This window comes from Camelus bactrianus, chromosome 23 (assembly GCF_048773025.1).
Source record: "Camelus bactrianus isolate YW-2024 breed Bactrian camel chromosome 23, ASM4877302v1, whole genome shotgun sequence".
Taxonomy (NCBI): domain Eukaryota; kingdom Metazoa; phylum Chordata; class Mammalia; order Artiodactyla; family Camelidae; genus Camelus; species Camelus bactrianus.
In genome coordinates, this window is record NC_133561.1 from 6,024,979 (window position 1) to 6,043,497 (window position 18,519).

Below are 18,519 nucleotides of genomic sequence, written 5' to 3' on the forward strand. Positions count from 1 at the left end.
TGAAATTCAGTCTCTATCAAGTTACGACAAAAGTGAAATACTCAAATTCCCTTAGGAATAGGTATCTCCTCCCTACCCATCTACATGTTTGTAAATGTGAACACTTTTCTAATTGGAATATTGCTAACGACTACATTAAAAACCACTTTAGGGAGAATATATCAACATCAATTTTGTGAGCTTACCGTTACAGTAGTCAGGTTCTTGTAAAAGTTATATATGAATAATTATACCTTGTGTGAGCTGACTTTCTAAAATCAGGGTTTTTTTTTTTAAATTCCAAGTTCTGAACTTAAGCAATGATATTTCATAGACTTCCACAAATGGCTTCCAAGGTAGTAAAACAAGAAGGGCTTAATGATGAATTGAACACCAGTTTCCACATTGAACAAGTCAGAAATCTTGGAGAGACTGAAGACATTTTCCCTTGTCTCCTTCTCTGTAGCCAATCAGTAACTAAGTTGTGGCTGTGCTCCCAAAGTTCTAGGATCCATCAATTTGCCAAAGTCACTGCCAAGACCTTAGTCGAAGCCTCCACCACCTCAGCACCTGGCCTGCTACAATAGATTCTCCACTTCTCTCTTCTCCTTACTCTTGCCTGCCTCTCCGCTTTGTTCTGCCACAGAAGCTACGATAGTGTTTTTAAAACATCAACTATAATCAACAGAAATCCATACATCTCCGATACTTGCCAAATGACATGCACAAGAACACCCCTCGTAGCATTCATTATCTGTGATAGTATCCAACCATACACAGCCCAACGTCCATAACAGTTGGGAGGGTGTCACCTAGCTTCTGAGGGTCCTAAAGAAGCCTGGTTTCTCCCCCTCTAAGCACCCTGCAGGTCAGTCAGACCAAAGGGTGTTGTGTCCGTGCGAAGAGAAAAGTGGAGTCCGCAAGGCCCAGCCCTGACCACCGCTCTCGGCGTCTCCACCCAGGACAGGGCTCGGCCAGCTCACGGCCCCTCCTGCTGCCCCGGCCTCCAGCCAGCCTGCAGTGGCGCCCAGATTAGGTTCAGCTTCCCTGGCACAGCTGTCTTCCTCCAAAGCGGCACACGGCGCTGGGACCTCCGGTACCCGTGCCCGTCTTCCCACTAACGATGACGGCCCCCCTGTGGCAGCCCACAAGTCCAACTCAGTCTGCAGATAACTTTTGTTTGTGGCCAAAGGGTGTCTTCACTTTGTCTGTTTAAGACCGACCTTTAAATGCCAGGAGATTTCGTACGAAAAGTTGAGTTACCACTTCTCTTGAAAATGGGGCAGCTCTTCCAGCGATGGGCCCGCCTCCCCAGTCAGCAGCAGTGGGCTGAAGCTGAGGAGCCGCTGCTCCCCACATGTGGCCCGTACCCTGCATAGCGCCACAGTCCTCACTCTCCCCTACTGCCCCCCCGACTTGAGGCCAAATGTCAGTTGCCATTTATTGGTGTAAACACACTTATTTTTTCTCCTGAAGAGTCAAGAGAAAAATGAACTATTTTATTTACATATAGTAATGTGTATCTGTTAATCCTAAATTCCTAATCTATCCCTCCCCACCTTGGTGTGTATATATATATATATACACACACACTATATATAAAATAGATAAACAACAAGGACCTTCTGTACAGCACAAGGAACTATATTCAATTTCTTGTAATGAGCTGTAATGAAAAAGAATCTAAAAACTTATATATATATATATGTATATGTATAACTGAATCGCTTTGCTGTACACTTAAAACTATCAACTCTACTTCAATAAAAAATAAGAATTTAAAAAATGAACTATTCTTTTACATATTTTTGTCTCAGATGTGGGGGAATAAAAGATAAACCAAGCAATTCCATGTTTCAAGGAAAATGGGAAAAGCCTATTTCTTTCAGTAGGTGAGACTATTCCTATTTATTACACACACAAACACAACACAGTTATCTCTAGCAAAAGAAGGTAAGGTCCCACCATGACACAATCACAGAAAAAGGCAAGAACGGTGACCATTACACCTAAAATATTTGTGACAAAAACTTAGTATCTTAAAAGAAGAGTAAAATTGCAACTAAGAGTGTTTTTAATACAAATAAACTAGAAGATATGAAGCACATCAAATATTAAATAAATAAATCAGCTGCCCCAGTATCAAGGCTTTAATGGATTATTTACTTTGTCAGTGTGCCTAATGACAGCAGCAGAAATTACGTGTCCTGAACAGAAACAAATTTCCGTAACTGTGGACTCGCCCTGTGAATACTATTGTTCAACATGCTGAAGACACAGTAAGAACCTAAAGATCAGCTTACGGAAGATGGCGCGTGGCTCCTCGGAATTTGGCCCATCAACAGAAGGGGCGGTTTGCAAGAAATGTCCCTCCCCTCCCCCCAAAAGGTGGTGTTCCTAAACCCAAGGTGGTGTTGCCCATTCATTTCACAGTTGCATAAATTTAAGGCCTCTCAAGGTCTGCTGGACACTGACTCTGTGACCCCCGCCTAGGAGGAGAGGGGTCCACCCTTTCCACGGCCTTTAGAAAAACAGGAAAAACTGTTGCCCTTGTCACAATTATAATTAAATAATCACCTGTGAAGTTGGTCATCTGACGCATCTCACCTCTCCCACTGAAAGCTAGGGAAGGGCCAAAATCGGTTCTGCTTGTTCACCAGTGTCTCCCTGAGTTTCAGCAAATATGCTGGCTTATTAAAGGCTATGTAGCTAGAGAAAGGCAAGGCTGAAGGGACAGTTCAAATCTTAGATTTTGAACTTCCCATGACTGTAACTGTCCCTCCCCCTCAAGATTCTTGAAATCAAGGCTATCTCACCCAGCCACCCACCTGAACCCCAGCAGAACACCATGAATGGCCCAGAAGCCAGAGGATGAGATCTGAGGCCCCGACCACAGCAGAGAGCGGCCCTGCTCCCTCCGCACAGCTGAGCTGCCTGTGTGTGGGGGGCAGACTCCGCCAAGGCTCCCAGTATACCCTGCGTCCTGGTACCCACCCTCTGAGATTAGGTTACGAAAAAGACTGTGACCTCTGCCCAGGCACTCTGAGGTAGCTCACTCTGGGGGAGCAGGCTGCTGCGCTGTGAGCGTCCCAACGGGGGAGGGTCACACGATGAGACACTGAAGCCTCCAGCCGAGAGCCACAGAAGAACTGAGACCTGCCCGTCTTGTCACAAGTCAGCTTGGAAGCAGATTCTCTCACCCCAGAGAAGCCTCGAGGTGGCTGCAGCCCTGACTGACAACTTGACCACAACCTCAAGACAGACTCTGAGCCAGAACAACCCAGCTAAGCCACTCCTGGCTTTCTGACCCTCATAAGCCATAAATGATAATAATTAAATGTTGTTTTAAGCTGCTAAATTTCAGGATGTTTGTTACACACCAATAGAGAAACACTACACTTGGAGAGTGATTTCGAGCACAGCTATCAATGCAGCCACCCTACTTAAGCAACCTAAATGTCCGTCGAGAGATGACTGGATAAAGAAGCTATGGTATATTTATATAGTGGAATATTTCTCAGCCATAAAAATAAAATAATGTCATTTGCAGCCACCTGGATGGACCCAGAGATTGTCATTCTAAGTGAAGTAAGCCAGAAAGAGAAAGAAAAATACCATATGATATCACTCATATGTGGAATCTTAAAAAAAGGGGAAAAAAGGACACTATGAACTCATCCACAAAACAGAAGCAGACTTACAGACATAGTAAAAAAAAAAAAAATCTTATGATTACTGGACAAAGAGGGTGGGAAGGAATAAATTTGGGAGTTTGAGATTTACAAATGTTGGCCACTACATACAGAAGTAGATTAAAGAAACAAATTTCTTCTGTCTAGCATAGGGAACTATATTCAATATCTTATAATAACCTTTAATGAAAAAGAATATGGAAATGAATATATGTATGTACATGCATGACTGGGACGTTGTGCTGTACACCAGAAACTGACACATTGTAATGGACTGTACTTCAACCAAAAAAAACTAGTCGCCCTACTTGAACATCTAATCAGTGGTTCTCAGTGGTACTATTATCAAATATTTCTTGTGATTGCCTTATATTTCCCCCAAGTCTTAAGCTTTTCATGGGAATGAATAACACAGAACTTTTTTGTTGCCTCTAAATTGGCAAGGCACCAAGTGCACAGAGAGTGAGTGCTCTATAAATATTTGCTGAATTAATTTTTTAACACCATTTTAAGAGAGAATACCACTGCATGTTCATTCATCTTGATGCAGTTAGGAAATTATTCAACTACTACGAACTGGGTCAAAAAGAAAAACGCACACAAAGAAAATACTTCTCTCTGAAGAGCTGATTCTAAACATCATTCAAATAATTTGGCACAAGGGACACTTCCATGAAATAAGACCTCTGACAAGGATCTCCGAAACTTCGATTTCTCTTTCTTGTAGCCAAAGTTGACAGGAAAACACGTTAGGAGAGAAGCCTGAGCGTGAGATAAAAAGGCACAGATGGAAGAATTTGACAATTAACATAAACTATTGATACGATGTTGAATTACAGAAATGTAGCAAGAAAAACCTACAGCAAAATTTCTCAAGAAATCTCAAATACCTTGCTTAAAGTATCCTAATGAGGCCAAGAGAATAATAAACAAAATGAATACTCTTCTGTGTTGAGACTCGCTAGTTAAGCACCCTTTCCAGAGAGACAATCTTCAAAGCTTTGTTTATTTAATGATACTTTTATGAAGATTGTTTAATAAGCAATCTGCCATTAAAACTGGGCCACCAAACAAAAACTTTTAACTTTCACAAAGCAATAAAATATTTCATTATTTTATTAACAAAATGCTTTATTATTCTATAATACACAATTTTTCTGTCAGTTGCTGTAGGTCTCATGCATCAACAATAGAGTTCTGTGTCTTGGGGTGGTTGAGTGTAGGCAGCTCTTTAATAAACTCATCACTGGATGACGATTCCACAAGTGAACAAAATGGTTCGATTTTACATGGCATTTATGACACTGCATGATTCAGATGATCAGATCTAAATCTTCTGAGTCTCATTATGCCAGACAGTAAGGAAATGGTCAGAAAATCTGAGAGGAGAATGTTACAAGGACACGAAATACTGTGGGGTCCCACAGGCCAAATGGGGGACAGTAATGAATGGTGAGCTATTGAAAAAAATTCAAACCCAGGAGTAGAAACTGATAATATATAGGTTAATATACAAGTAGACGAATGGGAGGAGGAAGGGCTCTTGTTCCTGCACTCAGTGGAAGGTAAATGTGGAGAGGGGGCCGGAGTTGTACAACTACCATTTTGCAATCATGGGAAAGATGCAATCAGGCAAGAAATGTCAATGGATGCTAAATCTAGGAGGAGATTTTGGGTGAGAAGCACTATATTTGCATAGTCAAAGTATCTTTCCACAAACTGCGTATTAAACATACAAGGGAAATATAGTAAAAATATAGTGGAGAAACTGGACAAAACCTTGACCAGGTGATCAAAAGTATCACCACCCGAGGGGACAAGTGGGCGCAACATTCCCCGTGATGCGCCACCTCCAGAGGCCTCAGCATCACTTACGTAGGCTTCCCGCGAGGAGGCCGCCTGAACAGAGTCACAAGGAAATGACTGACAAACCCAAGATGAAGAGCATTCAAGCCAAAAGAAGGGCTTGTATCCTTTAAATACGTCAGAGCCGTGAAGGACTGGGGAACTCTTCCTGACTGAAGAAGATTAAAGGGTCATGACAAGTAAATTGATACGTGAGCCTAGACTTGACCCTGCACTGGAAGGGAGAAAAGGTATTAAAAAGGACATCACTGGGTCAATTGACAAAATTGGACTGTAGACTGCAGATTAGATAAAAGTAGCACATCGGTATTAAACTGATTGACGTTGACAACTGTACCCTGATTATGTAAGAAACTATCCCCATCCTTGGGGGCGGGTACAGCTCAAGTGGTAGAGCACATGCTTAACATGCACAAGGTCTTGGGTTCAACCCTCAGTACTTCTTCTAAGAATAAATAAACAAATAAATCTAATTAGCTCCCCCTACCAAAAAAAAATATTAAAAAATTACTAAAAAAAAAAAAAAAGAAATTACCCCCATTCTTAACCAACGCACAGTAAGTACCAGGACAATGATGCATACACCCTCCTCTGAAGCAGCAGCAAAGTCTGTGTGTGAGGGGTGGGGGTGGGATGGGAGAGAAAGGTGAGAGAGCAAATGGTAAAGCATTTAAATGTTAAAATGTTAAAAAAAAAAATCAAGATTATGTAAATCTGAGTAGAGGAAATTTGAGTTTTCTAAGTACTTTTCTTACACATTTTCTATAAATTTGAAATTACTTCAGATAAAATATTTAAGACTCTAAGTCTTTATTTAAAATCCAAATATCTAACTCTCAATTAGGTGAATTGTATGGTGTGTGAATCATAATGAGGCTATCATTAAATCTGTCAATGATAAAATCTAGGTGATGAAGATATAGGTGTTTACTGTAAAATTACTTCAAGTTTGCTGTCTATTTGAAAGCTTTTTAAATAAAATGATCTTAATAAGAAAAAGACAAAAATAAAGTAAAATAATAAAATCCAAATACATTTTTTAAAAGAAATTAATGTAGCAAAAATGTAAATGTTTTAAAACGCACATTTTTAGGATGCTAGCGTCTCTAAGCACGGTGTACAACTAGTATTAATATAACTTAAGTCCTGGGCCACACCCGCATCCATCCATGCATGACATCAGCAAAAATAATTTTGATCTCTGCAGCCTCTTTGTTTTATGAGCCCTAGGATTATTCCAATACTGTGCTCACATTTGAGGTTCACAAGCTTCCAAGCTCGGCATGAACTTGAGTGTTTTGGCATTACATGCAGCCTTTGATCCCACAATTACAGTACTTAGCCCCAAACTGTGTAAAACCTGCCGCACACAATGCAGAAGCCTCCCTTGGTATGTCTTCTCTAAGTGTACTTTTGATGCTGGCAAGTTCACAAAAAGAACGTGGCCACAGCTAACCCCCTCCATTCCTGTGACTGTATTTGATCCTACCCGTAAATTAGATCTGGACATTGAGGAACTTGCGGGTCAGCTCGTTTCTTCTAGTGTTTCCCTCTTCCCGTTTCTTCAGGCACAGTCTCTTCTCATAAATCCATCCCTAGGTTGACACAGGCTTTAAAACCCGATGGCTTCATTCATGCTCTCCCCATAAATCAACTATAATGCCTCCTCTTCTCTCATTCCCTCCTCTCACACTACATCCAACTGTTCAGTCTGGAAGTATTTGCGCTTCTAGAAGCTTAAGTCTTTTCCAGATCTGTCCCACCCTCTCCCTCTCCCTCTCCACAGCTACCCCTGAGTTCAGAACTACCCTCTCCCCTTCCCAACTCCAGGTACAAACCACTCTGTCCATCCTCCATACGTGGTTGCCAGAGTGGTTTCTTAAAACGACCAGGCTGATATTTGCACACCCATGTTCACTGCAGGTTATTCACAACAGACAAGAGGTGGAAGCAACCCGAATGCCCGCTGACAGATGAATAGATAAACGGAACACATACAAGGGAAGGAAATCCTGTCACATGCTATTAAATGGATAAATCTTGAGGAAGTGATGTTAAGTGAAATAAGCCAGCTACAGAAAGACAAGTAACACATAAGCCCACTGTTAGGAGGTAGCAAAAGTAGTCAAACTCGTGGAAACAGAAAGTAAAACCGCGGTTAACCAAGGGCTCGGCGGGGATGGGGAGGAGGGGTTGTCGCGCAGGGGGTACAGAGTTTCTGGTTTGCAAGGTGAAAAACGTCTGGAGATCTGTTTCCCTATGATGTGGATCACTTAACACTAATGAACTGCACACTTCAAAACGGTGAGGGTGGTAAATTTTATGTTATGTGATTTTTTTACCACAATAAAAAAATGAGCATGTCATTCTTTTATGTAAAATTTCTCAATAGGTTTCCATCACCTTTGGACAAAATCTAAACCTCTTACCATTTCAAACAAGGTCAGCGCTCTGGCCACGGCCTGCCTTTCATCCTCAGTCAGCTCGCCTCTCTCTGGGGACGTCACATGCAAGTAATTCCCTTAGTTCACTGTTTTCCCTCATTTCCCTTTGCACGTGGAGGACACTCTGCCTGGAACCATCTCTCGGTGCTCATCCACCTTCAGGAGCAGTTGAAGCATCACTTTCTCTTGTATCCTTGGAGACCCCTGGCTTTGAGGGAGGACCCACTCCACCCTCCTCCATCTCAGCCCACACGGGTTCCAGCTTCACGCTCCCCTGCAGTGCAACCGTGGCGATCACTGCCCGCCTCTCCTAATGGTAATGCTCTTGGGACCAAAGATCGGCTTTGCTATTTCTGGACCTCCAGCCCTGGCAAAGTGCCTTATCCATGGCGGCTGATCCGTAAGTGCTTGTTGAACGAGGACATGGATTTTACCAGTCAAACTTAGATAGAGAATCATTCTGTTTCTTTTCAAACATCCCAGCACTTAACTATCTGTCAATGTGGTATACTCAGCGTTATTCAGTAAAGGCTCTGGGAAGTATTTCTGTCACACCAGTACTCATTCTGCCTCTTTTAGAGAGTTTACCACATCCTCCATTGGATAAAGGCTGGAGGGAGTGACAGTCAAGGTGGCCTGGTCTCTTCTGGCCAAGGAGTGGAGACACAACCCAAGAGAGGTCAGTTTATCTCTTCATTTGTAGACTTTGGATCCTGAGCAGAATGACAAAGAACTGAACATGGCTTTGCCTAAAATGAGCACCCCTCAGTTACTGCTCTGAGATCCACAGGCACCGGTTACTTCTTGCCACAATGATGTTATATAATCAACTCCTCTAAAACTCAGTTTCTTGATTTGGCCCCTAAAGCCACAGACCTGTGACTGAGGCTGGGCTTGGCTGTGTGGTTCTTCTTGTCTCGGGTGATCAGTCTGTATGTCTGGCAGGGAGCTGGCTGTTCAATGTGACGACAGGAGGTTGGACTGTGTGACTTTGTTCCCCGTGGGCTAGCCCGGCACAGTCTCTTGGTGATGACAGAGCAGTCAGAGCAAACAGCACTGTCGTGCAAAACTCGTCAAGCCCCTGCTTGTGTCACAACTGCCGGCATCCTAAAGCTGACCCAGAGGCAAGAAGGGGGACAGGGAGGCCCACTCACTGTGGGAGGGTACAGCACAGCGACCTAACAAAGGGCGTCAATGCAACGGAAGCTGACGGGTCCAGCCAGTAATGCCACCTGTCTGTTACCTACACCAGGCGAAGCCACTCCAGCTCCTCTGCTCCAAGCTTTTCCCCTGTCTTAAGGCAATTAAAATTGATTTGGGTTGCTCACCACCCATGAATGTAATCTCAGCTTTCTTGAGTTCAGTATAAATATGCTTGCTATGGATGCAGCTGTGCTCTTTTCTTTCCTTAGATTTCTTACAACCATTGCTGGCAGCGTAGGCGGGTTCTTTTTACTCCACACCCCCTCCAGCATTTATCATTTGTAGACTTTTTAATGACGGCCATTCTGGTCGGTGTGAGGTGACACCTCACTGTAGTTTTGATCTGCATTTAGAAAAGCTTTTAAATAGGAGTAACCAGTAGAACACCAGCCAGTCATGCGAGTGGTGCCTCTGTAGACGACACAGCCGTGGCCAAATCAGCCCAGACCAGAAGAACCATTCACACAACTCACAGAATCATAAAAAATAGTAAGTGTTTGGTGTTTTAACCATTGAGTTTTGCTGTGTTACACACTCAAGCTACTGTTCCTCTGAAACAGCAGTTGTTGACAATAAGAAGTCAAAAGCATCACCAGCACTGAGGCAGCAGGAAATCATTTAACTTGAAGTTAGAAGTAAAATAACTGGAAAAGTATAGTAATAAAGTGGGCTTTATAAGATGACTCTAAATTTTAAATTCTAGGGCTTCAGTTTCTTTAGGGGGATAATCAAAATATCCCTTTTTTAAAAAAAAAAGGTTAAGTACATTTTTGTGAAAAAAATCTATTGCAAATAAGAGCAATATTATTGACAATTTTGCTAGCTGATTGCTAACGTCCACATTTTTAAACTGATATTGTTTTGTGGTAACAGGCAGGACTTGTTTGCTCAAGTGACGAAGAAATCAGATTCTTCTCTTAGAAATCGTTCTAAAAGGGTGGTATGATTCAGTCAAAGAACTAAATTTTTTTCTGCTGCCCTTTTGGCAAGCCAAATAGTAAATCTGAAGTAAGTTTCCAAGTTTCAGGACAGAATATTAGCATGACCCTGGAGAATGTAAGCTGATACAAGCCACTAATAATACTTTCTGGGCTTTTCAGTAAAAGAATATTTTTCTCTCATTTGTAGCTCAGAAGAGATTTTTATCACACACCCTCTAACTGTAGCCTAGGAGACCTCAGATAAGCTCGTTTTCCACACTGATAACTTTAGAAATTCTGATGACTTTCATCAGAGAAAGGTAATAAAGAAATGTAACAGGATGTTAAAATTAAAGTTTTGATTGAGACAGAAGATATAATAGATGTGAAATTCTAAAACCCAATCATCATCCACAAAATTTGTGAAAGCAGTATTAAGAAATTGGTCCCGGAGTCTCGAACTGCCTCATCCAGTGAGAGACTAGGAAAGACCGGCAGGGAGAGGACGTGACTTGGAGATGACTGGAGTCAGTTGCCATGTTGGGACAGCAGGTGCGGCTGAGGAGGTAACAGAGGTTGGAGGAGAACAGGAGGGCATTTCGAGAGGCCACCAGCAACGGAGTCAGGCAGCTCCCAGGCCACATCACCTGCAACAGAGTCACCAAGCGGGAAGCCTCTGCGACCCACAAGGTACACCCGCAAGAACCAGTCTGCTTCACACCCCTGCTGGGCTCCAAGTATACACGGGCAGCTCCCCACGTGACTGCTCCCAAGGGGACTGCCTGTGTCTTTACCATTTCTCTCTCCGAGCTCCAGCCTTGGAGGAGTCCGCATTGGAAGGGGACTGGACGGGGAAGGAAATGGGAAAACAGAGCAGCGGCCAACCCCTGCCCCCTCCCCGCTAGGTGCTTCCAACCAGCAGGGAAGGGGTTGCGAATGTGGTACTAAATCAAGTTCAAGTTTTGATGCACTGTACATTTTAATATCTGGATTAAGACTATGTTTATGACTTAAATCTCTATAAATTAATAATGTAAGAGGGAGCAGAAAGATGAAGGACCAGCTGAAAATTTTATCTGGGGAAAAATGAATATTACACAAGAAAAATTACTATTTGACAACATCGCAGGTCAGGCCTGTTTAACGTACTAATTATGTAAATAATGTCCGGTTTATAGATGAGATTATGTAAATACATTTTGTACAACTCTAGATTTGAAGAGCTTCTAAGGGACTGTATGAAAGTACAGGGACTTTTGTTTCCTATTCAACACTTATTAAGGGCTCAGTAGGATCCCCCCAAATTAAAGTGAAGTCCTTAACCCCACTTCCTCAGAACGTGACTGTGCCTGGAGATAGGATTTTAAAGAGGCCATTAGGCTAAAAGGTGGTCATCGGATGGGTCTTAATCCAGTATGAATGGTGTCTTCATAAGAAGAGGAAAACCACACCAAGACACAGGAAGAGACAGCCATCTACAAGCCAAAGAGAAAGGACTGAATAAACCAACCTTGCTGACACCTTGATCTTTGACTTCTAGCCTCCAGAACTGTACTAAATTTCTGTTCTTTAAGCCTTAGAAAAACAACACAACACTAACACAGATAAGGAGAGAAGAGGGCATGAATGGCCCAAGCACACAGGTCTCATTTCATCATTACTGTAGCACACTTTGCTCTGAAAAAACTACTTAAGGCTCTTCGGAGCTTTCACCAAATTTCCTCATCGCCCTTTGCTTCTCTGAGGAGGAACCATCTACGTGAGTCAATCAGGTGTGGATACAGGGCGGGGCTTCCTTGGGAGTCCACGTCAGTACATCCCCCTGGGGCCAGACTGGAAATTTCATTCCTGCCTGCTGTCAGAGGAATTAGGTTTGATATTATACAAAGTTAGGATTGTGTTTAACTCACAATGTACTTTCTACTTGTTTCTAGCAACTCAGCAGAGTTAGCGAATTGGAAGCAAGTTCAACTATCGCAGAAAACCCTAACTGACACGATGTCTACAATGAGAGAGGGTTTAAATGCAGTTGGATTTGTTATACAGCTACCGAGAAAAGATAAAGCTCGTTCAAACCAAAGTCACTGTGTTTTATAGGCATTAGCCAAGGTTTAATGGTCTTTAATAAACTCATTTACCAGGCCAATTAACTCATTAGCTTGGGGATGCTTTCTTCTGTTAAATTATTCTATCAGAAATTTTTCTAATTGCACAGTATTCATATTGAAGTTCTTGTATACGTTTTAAGGTCAGTTGTAAAAACCTACCTTAAAATATTTTAAGCCAATTCTGATTCTCCTTCCACAGTGTGGTTTAACCAAGAACTTAAACAAGTACTTAAGGAGAGCCACAGCTGTATTTGCCAGATGGCAGGGCGGGGTGGTGGCTCAGAATACACAGGTTACTTGGTGGCATCTTTGTTGACACTGCCAAGCAAAAATGCAAAGCTATATTCAATTTCTTGTAATAAATAATGTGAAAGAATCTGAAAAGTAAAAAAAAATATGTATGTATCTGTATAACTGAATCACTTTGCTGTACACCTGAAACTAACATTGTAAATCAACTACACTTCAGTAAAAACTTTATATATATATATAAACGCAAAGCTATGGCTAGTGAGTAGTCAAGTCAAGCTCCCACATTTTCACACAGAATGGCAACTCTGCCAGTCAAATGGCATCTGTGTGGAGATGGAAATATAAAATAACCATTATTATCAAGAACACTGTAATACTCATCAGATCTGACAGTAACAGTGGACGGCCCACACAAAGTGTGATTCCTCCCTGTACGAACTGCGGCCCCATGTTTCTTCTCTGCGCCTACTTTCCTTATCCACACAGTGGGAATGACAATACCTGTCTCACAGGGGTCTGAGAATTAGTAAGTAAATATATACAAACACAAAAGAGCACATACTACTACACGCAAGGCATTTTTCCAGGTAAGGAGATGAAAAGACGACCAATAACCTCTGATCTTAAAGAGACCCCCTCCCCCATGCTTACAGTAGATCATTCGCAGAGATGGCCCCATTTAATGGCTTGCTTGTCTCCACATCCCTTGTAAAATACCCCTGAAGCACCGCCTATCAAGAGGTGGCATCTATTTCCTTACCCTTTCGATCCAGGCCGGACGTGTGCCTTGTTACAGCCGGCAGAAAGTGGTGGAAATTAAAGTGTGGCCGTTCTGAACCCAGGCCTCAGGGGGCCTTGCATGCTTCTGCTCTCTCTGGTTCCTGCATCTGTGCCATGAGAACGCACCTGCAATCTTCCACCGGCAGATGGGAGACACGCCACCTCCTTACCTCCTGCTCCTCTAGTTGCCAGCCAGCCAGCTCCTCACATGAAACCAGCCAGACCGCAGCCACCTGCAAGCTGAGCGTAGACGCAGGTGCAAGTGCAGCCACCGTCAGCCCAACAGGACCCAGGTGAAGAGCAAGCCCAGAAGAGGCCAACGGACGCAAAGACTAGTCATAAGCACAATAGGAAATGGCTTCGGGGTGGCAGGTTATGCAGGAGAAACTAACCAATATAACATCCATTGCCAACTTAGCTTTCACCTTATCTCCAGAACACGATCGGCTTGTAATCTCCCCAAAACAGGGCTCTTATTCTGGCCGTGCAGAATCTAAATTACTATTCGAGGCTTGTGGAGTTTGTGTTTTCTTTGCATGCAACTCCACGCAGACACTGGAACCAATGATTATCTTTAGCCAAGTCCTGCTTGAAAATACAATTTGTTTGGCCAGCAACAAAAACTGTGCTTTTAAAGTCTTTGGATTTGAGGCTCTTTAGGAGGCTCACGTATTCTTCAGGAGACTACAGTCCCACCAATTCCTACCATTAATCAGCCCAGTTTACACACATGTTGCTTGCCGGGTCCCAGGGAGGGGCATTTCAGGTTGCAACCCCAGTGTAGATTTTGACTGTTGGCTCTTTTTTTAAAAATGCAGTGCATCTCTGAGTCAACACACTGATGGGAATTCTAACCAGTGCAATAAAGAGAAAATAAAACGTACACAGGCTGAAAAGGGAAAAATTACAAAACTGGCCCTATTTGCAGATGACATAAAAATCTACAAAGAAAATACTGAAGAATCTACTGCCCACCCCGCCCAAAAAAACCTTCTAGTACTACTGAGTGTAGCAAAGTTGTAGGATACAAAATCAACATACAAACATCAATTGTATTCTCTATACTAGCAATAAACATGACACCAAAACTACAATGCCATATATATCACTCAAAAAAAAAAAAAAAAAAAAAAAAAGAACTACCTGGGTATAAATCTAACAAAACTCACATGCTGAAAACTACAAAGGCTGATGGAAGAAATCACAGAAAACCTAAGTAGAAACACATACTCTTTTCATAAATTAGAAGATTCAACATACTAAAGATGTCCATTCTCCCCAAACTGATCTATAATTTTAACATAATTTCTATCCAAAAATCAGCAAGATTTTTTTAGAAACATAAACAAGTTGATTTTAAAATTTATATGGAACAGCTAGTACAATTTTGAAAAAGAAGAATAAAATGGGAGGAGACAATTGACCCAATCGTCAGTCTTAATATATAGGTACATAATGAAGATGGCAGAGTAGTAGTCCAGGGATAAATGCATAATCAGTGGAACAGAACAGAGAACCCAGAAACAGATTCATACATAGATGGAGAGCTGATTTCTGAGAAAGATGCAAGGAAGTATTGTGAGTAGGGGAATGATTCCATTCAACCAATTGCTAAGGCAATTGGACATCCACAGGAAAAAAATTTAAAAAAACAAAAGGAAAAGCAAGAACCTGAACATAAGCTTCACACTTTATACAAAAATTTACTCAGAATGCATCATAGATTTAAATATAGAGCAAAAATTTACCAACTTTTAGAAGAAAACATAAGAGAAAATCTTTAGGACCCACAACTAGGTAAAGAGTTCCTAGATGTGACACCAAAAACATAATCTATAAAAGGAAAAAAAAATCAATAAATTGGACCCCATTAAAATTAAAAATCCTGTTAAAGGATGAAAAGACCAGTGGCAGACAGGGAGAAAAAGATCTGCAAACCACAGATCCAGCCAAGCATTTGTATCTGGAACATACAGGGAGTCACGGCTTCGCACAGCAGTGTGACACCATCAAAATGCCCATGAAAGTTAAAACCAGAGGAAGCGGTCTTAACAATCAGTGGGTAAGGGAATAGCTGTTGCATGACTTAAAAATATCTTCGTCAAAACATTAAAATTTTTTCTTATTTTGGGTAATAAATATAGGCAAATTTTACAAGTAGGAACACATTTCTCTAGTACATTTTAATTTAAAGCATTAGAAAGACTGATAAATAGAGTGTTTTATTTCTTTGTTAAAAACTTATTAAAAAAAACTTATTGAAAGTACTTTGAATGATGCTTACTTCTTCTCATAATTTAACTTACATTACAGGACAAACATCTTTCCTCTGCCTTGGTGAAGTGTCATAATCCCTTCTCAGTTTGGATCGGATTTCAACATTTTTACCTTTTGTGTTTTTAATGTCATGAAATATCTCTGAGAGCTCCTCTGACGTGAAGATTTTTGCTGCTTCCTCAGGACACCTTCACCCTTTCTCATAACCACTTTCCTTATTAATGTCAATAGGGTCACTGACCCTAATTCCTTGGGCTGCTCATCAAGAGTCTTTTGAGCAGCGGCAGGATCAAACTTTCCCATAGTATCTGTTTCTTCTAAAACTCCATGTACGTGCTGGAGGGGGTGTGGAGAAAAGGGAGCCTCCTACACTCTTGGTGAGAATGTGAATTGGTGCAGCCACTATGGAGAACAGTATGGAAGTTTCTTAAAATACTAAAAGATAGAACTACTATGTGATCCAGAAATCCCACTCCTGGGCATATATCTGAAAAAGATGAAAGCTTTAATTCAAAAAGATACATGCACCCCAATGTTCATAGCAGCACTATTTACAACAGCCAAGACGTGGAAGCAACCTAAATGTCCATCCACAGATAACTGGATTAAAAAGATGTGGAATTCATATACCATGGAATGTTACTCACTCATAAAAAAGAATGAAATAATCCCATTTGCAGCAACATGGATGGACCTAGAGATGATCATACTAAGTGAAGTAAGTCAGACAAATAACACATGATATCACTTATATGTGGTACCTAAAAAATATGATATAAATGAGCTTGTTTACAAAACAGAAACAGACTCACAGACAGAGAAAACAAACTTATGGTTACCAAAAGGGAAAGGAGGGGGAGGGATAAATTGGGAATTTGGGATTAACAGATATACATGACCATGCATAAAACAGATAAACAGCAAGAACCTACTGTATAGCACAGGGAACTATATTCAATATCTTGTAATGCTCTATAATGGAAAAAATCTGAAAAAGAGTCAATATATAGATATAGATAAGTACAACTGAATCACTTTGCTGCACACCTGAAACACTGTAAATCAACATACTCAATATAAATGAATAAACAAACATAATGAAAAACTAAAAAAAATTAAATTAAAAAACCCTCCATTTACAGTTAATTTGAATTTTTGTTTCTGGTATTATAATTTCTTGTTTCTGTGCTGAAATTTGATCTCTGTTGGCCAATTCCCTCTTTCGGTTACCCATTTTTGCAAAATAAATGGGCTTATCACTGGGGGACAAGGAAGTAACACAACCACACACTTTGCTTTCCGTCTGAATAAGGAATGTGCAATGATCAATTACCAAAGACTGAAAAAAGTGAAGTGACTGGTCATTGATCATGAGGGCATCTATTATTTATGAAGCAATCTGTGACTGAAGCGCCCGCAACAAAGACTGTTTACACACTCACTGTTAATACACCCTAGCAGCTGAAATCTGAACCATGTTATTATTCAGCTAAACTGTAACAACTGAAAGTCATGCATAGAGATAATTGTCACCAAGATGGCAGAGGAGGGGACCCCAGCCTCTGTCCCCCCAACAAAGACCAACAATTGAACAGTGAACCACAAACAAAAACAGCCTGCGAGAGCTCTGGAAGTTTCAGCAACACAGCGGAACAAAAATAACCTCACCAAAAGGGAAGAAAAGACAGTTTCATTTTGCCTGTATCATCCCATCCACCAGGCGGGCATGGCTGATGCAGAGGGAACTCCCCCAGCTCAAAAGAGTGCTCCTTATGAGGAAAAGGAGAGTGGGGTGAGAGACCAGCATCCCCAGCCCTTCAGGGCACTGCACAAAGGACAGCCCCAGAGATCAACAAAGCTGAGTTGTATAGAGGCAGCTAGGAACTGCCACCAGTATCCGCCCTGCATCAGCAGCAGCTGGTCTCCCAGAGGTCTGCCCTTCAGAGGACTCCAGCCCCCTTCACCGCTGAAGAAACCAATGACCAATATGGCTGGCTACCTTGGATTCCTGGCAGATTTTTTTTTTTAACATCTTTATTGTATGCTTCCTGTCCAGTAAACTACACATATTTGAAATGTATAATTTGATGAATTTTGATAGATGTATATACCTGTGAAGCCACTACCACAGTCAAGATAGCTAACATTTCCATCACTCCCCCAGAGGTGCAATTTTCAAATTTCCAATTTATCCCTTCCCACCAGCTTTACTCCCTGGTAGACATAAGTTTGTTCTCTATGTCTGTGAGTCTGTTTCTGTTTTGTAGGTAAGTTCATTTGTGTCCTTTTTTTAAGTCACTTTATAAAATGGAAAAGTGGCATAACAAGATCTCTGAGAAAAACACACACCCATGGATTAAAACTAACAGTAATGACAGAAGCATGTGCGAACAAGAAAATGTCAGAGCTGACCTTTCTCCTAAACCTAAATCAGCTTTTTGCCAAATTACAAGGCTAAAAATTATTAGGAAATCAGATGATCAGAAGTCTGTGAATGGGTGAAAAAGTAATTACTGTTGGGAAAAATGTATGCCATGGAAAAAACATTTTGAAAGTGGTCATTGGAAATTTTTGTTTTGTGCTTTTGTGGTTGAAATATAAGTATAATTAATACCTATCCAAACTGTCACATTCTCACAATTTAATGCCTTGGAAATAATTTCCTGATGTATTATAAACAGGAAGGCTTTTTTTTAAAAAAATATTTCAAAGTGCTTCAGTAGGTTGTAGAAAGCTATTTGTCAAAAACGTGTAACTTCTGATTAGCTGCAAGGAGAAGTGCTGCTCTTCCACGGAGTCGCTTTCCTCACCAGGGAGGCGACACCTGCAAGGCTTGTCCCCGCTTCACTGCAGGCTCAGCCCCCCGGCAGGGTTTGCTGAGGCAGCTCAGTACTTGTGGTTACTGATGGGCGTTCTCCACATGGTATCTCTTTCCCACTTGAGGGGCGCTTACGCAAATTCCCGCTCGACCACAGAACACAGGGCTTTGCGCTGAGCT

General features: G+C 41.5%; 1 long non-coding RNA gene across 8 annotated transcripts in view; it reads right to left on the minus strand.

Moving 5' to 3' along the window:
* The window catches only part of LOC141574748 (uncharacterized), a 945,654-nt gene extending 932,120 nt beyond the window's left edge, over positions 1–13,534 (minus strand). For 2 of the 8 annotated variants that reach the window (XR_012501791.1, XR_012501788.1), the window contains exon 1: positions 7,967–8,986. This is a non-coding gene — a long non-coding RNA (uncharacterized LOC141574748). The other 6 variants (XR_012501786.1, XR_012501790.1, XR_012501785.1 and 3 more) reach the window with 6 other exon arrangements.
* Positions 13,535–18,519: the final 4,985 nt, after the last annotated feature.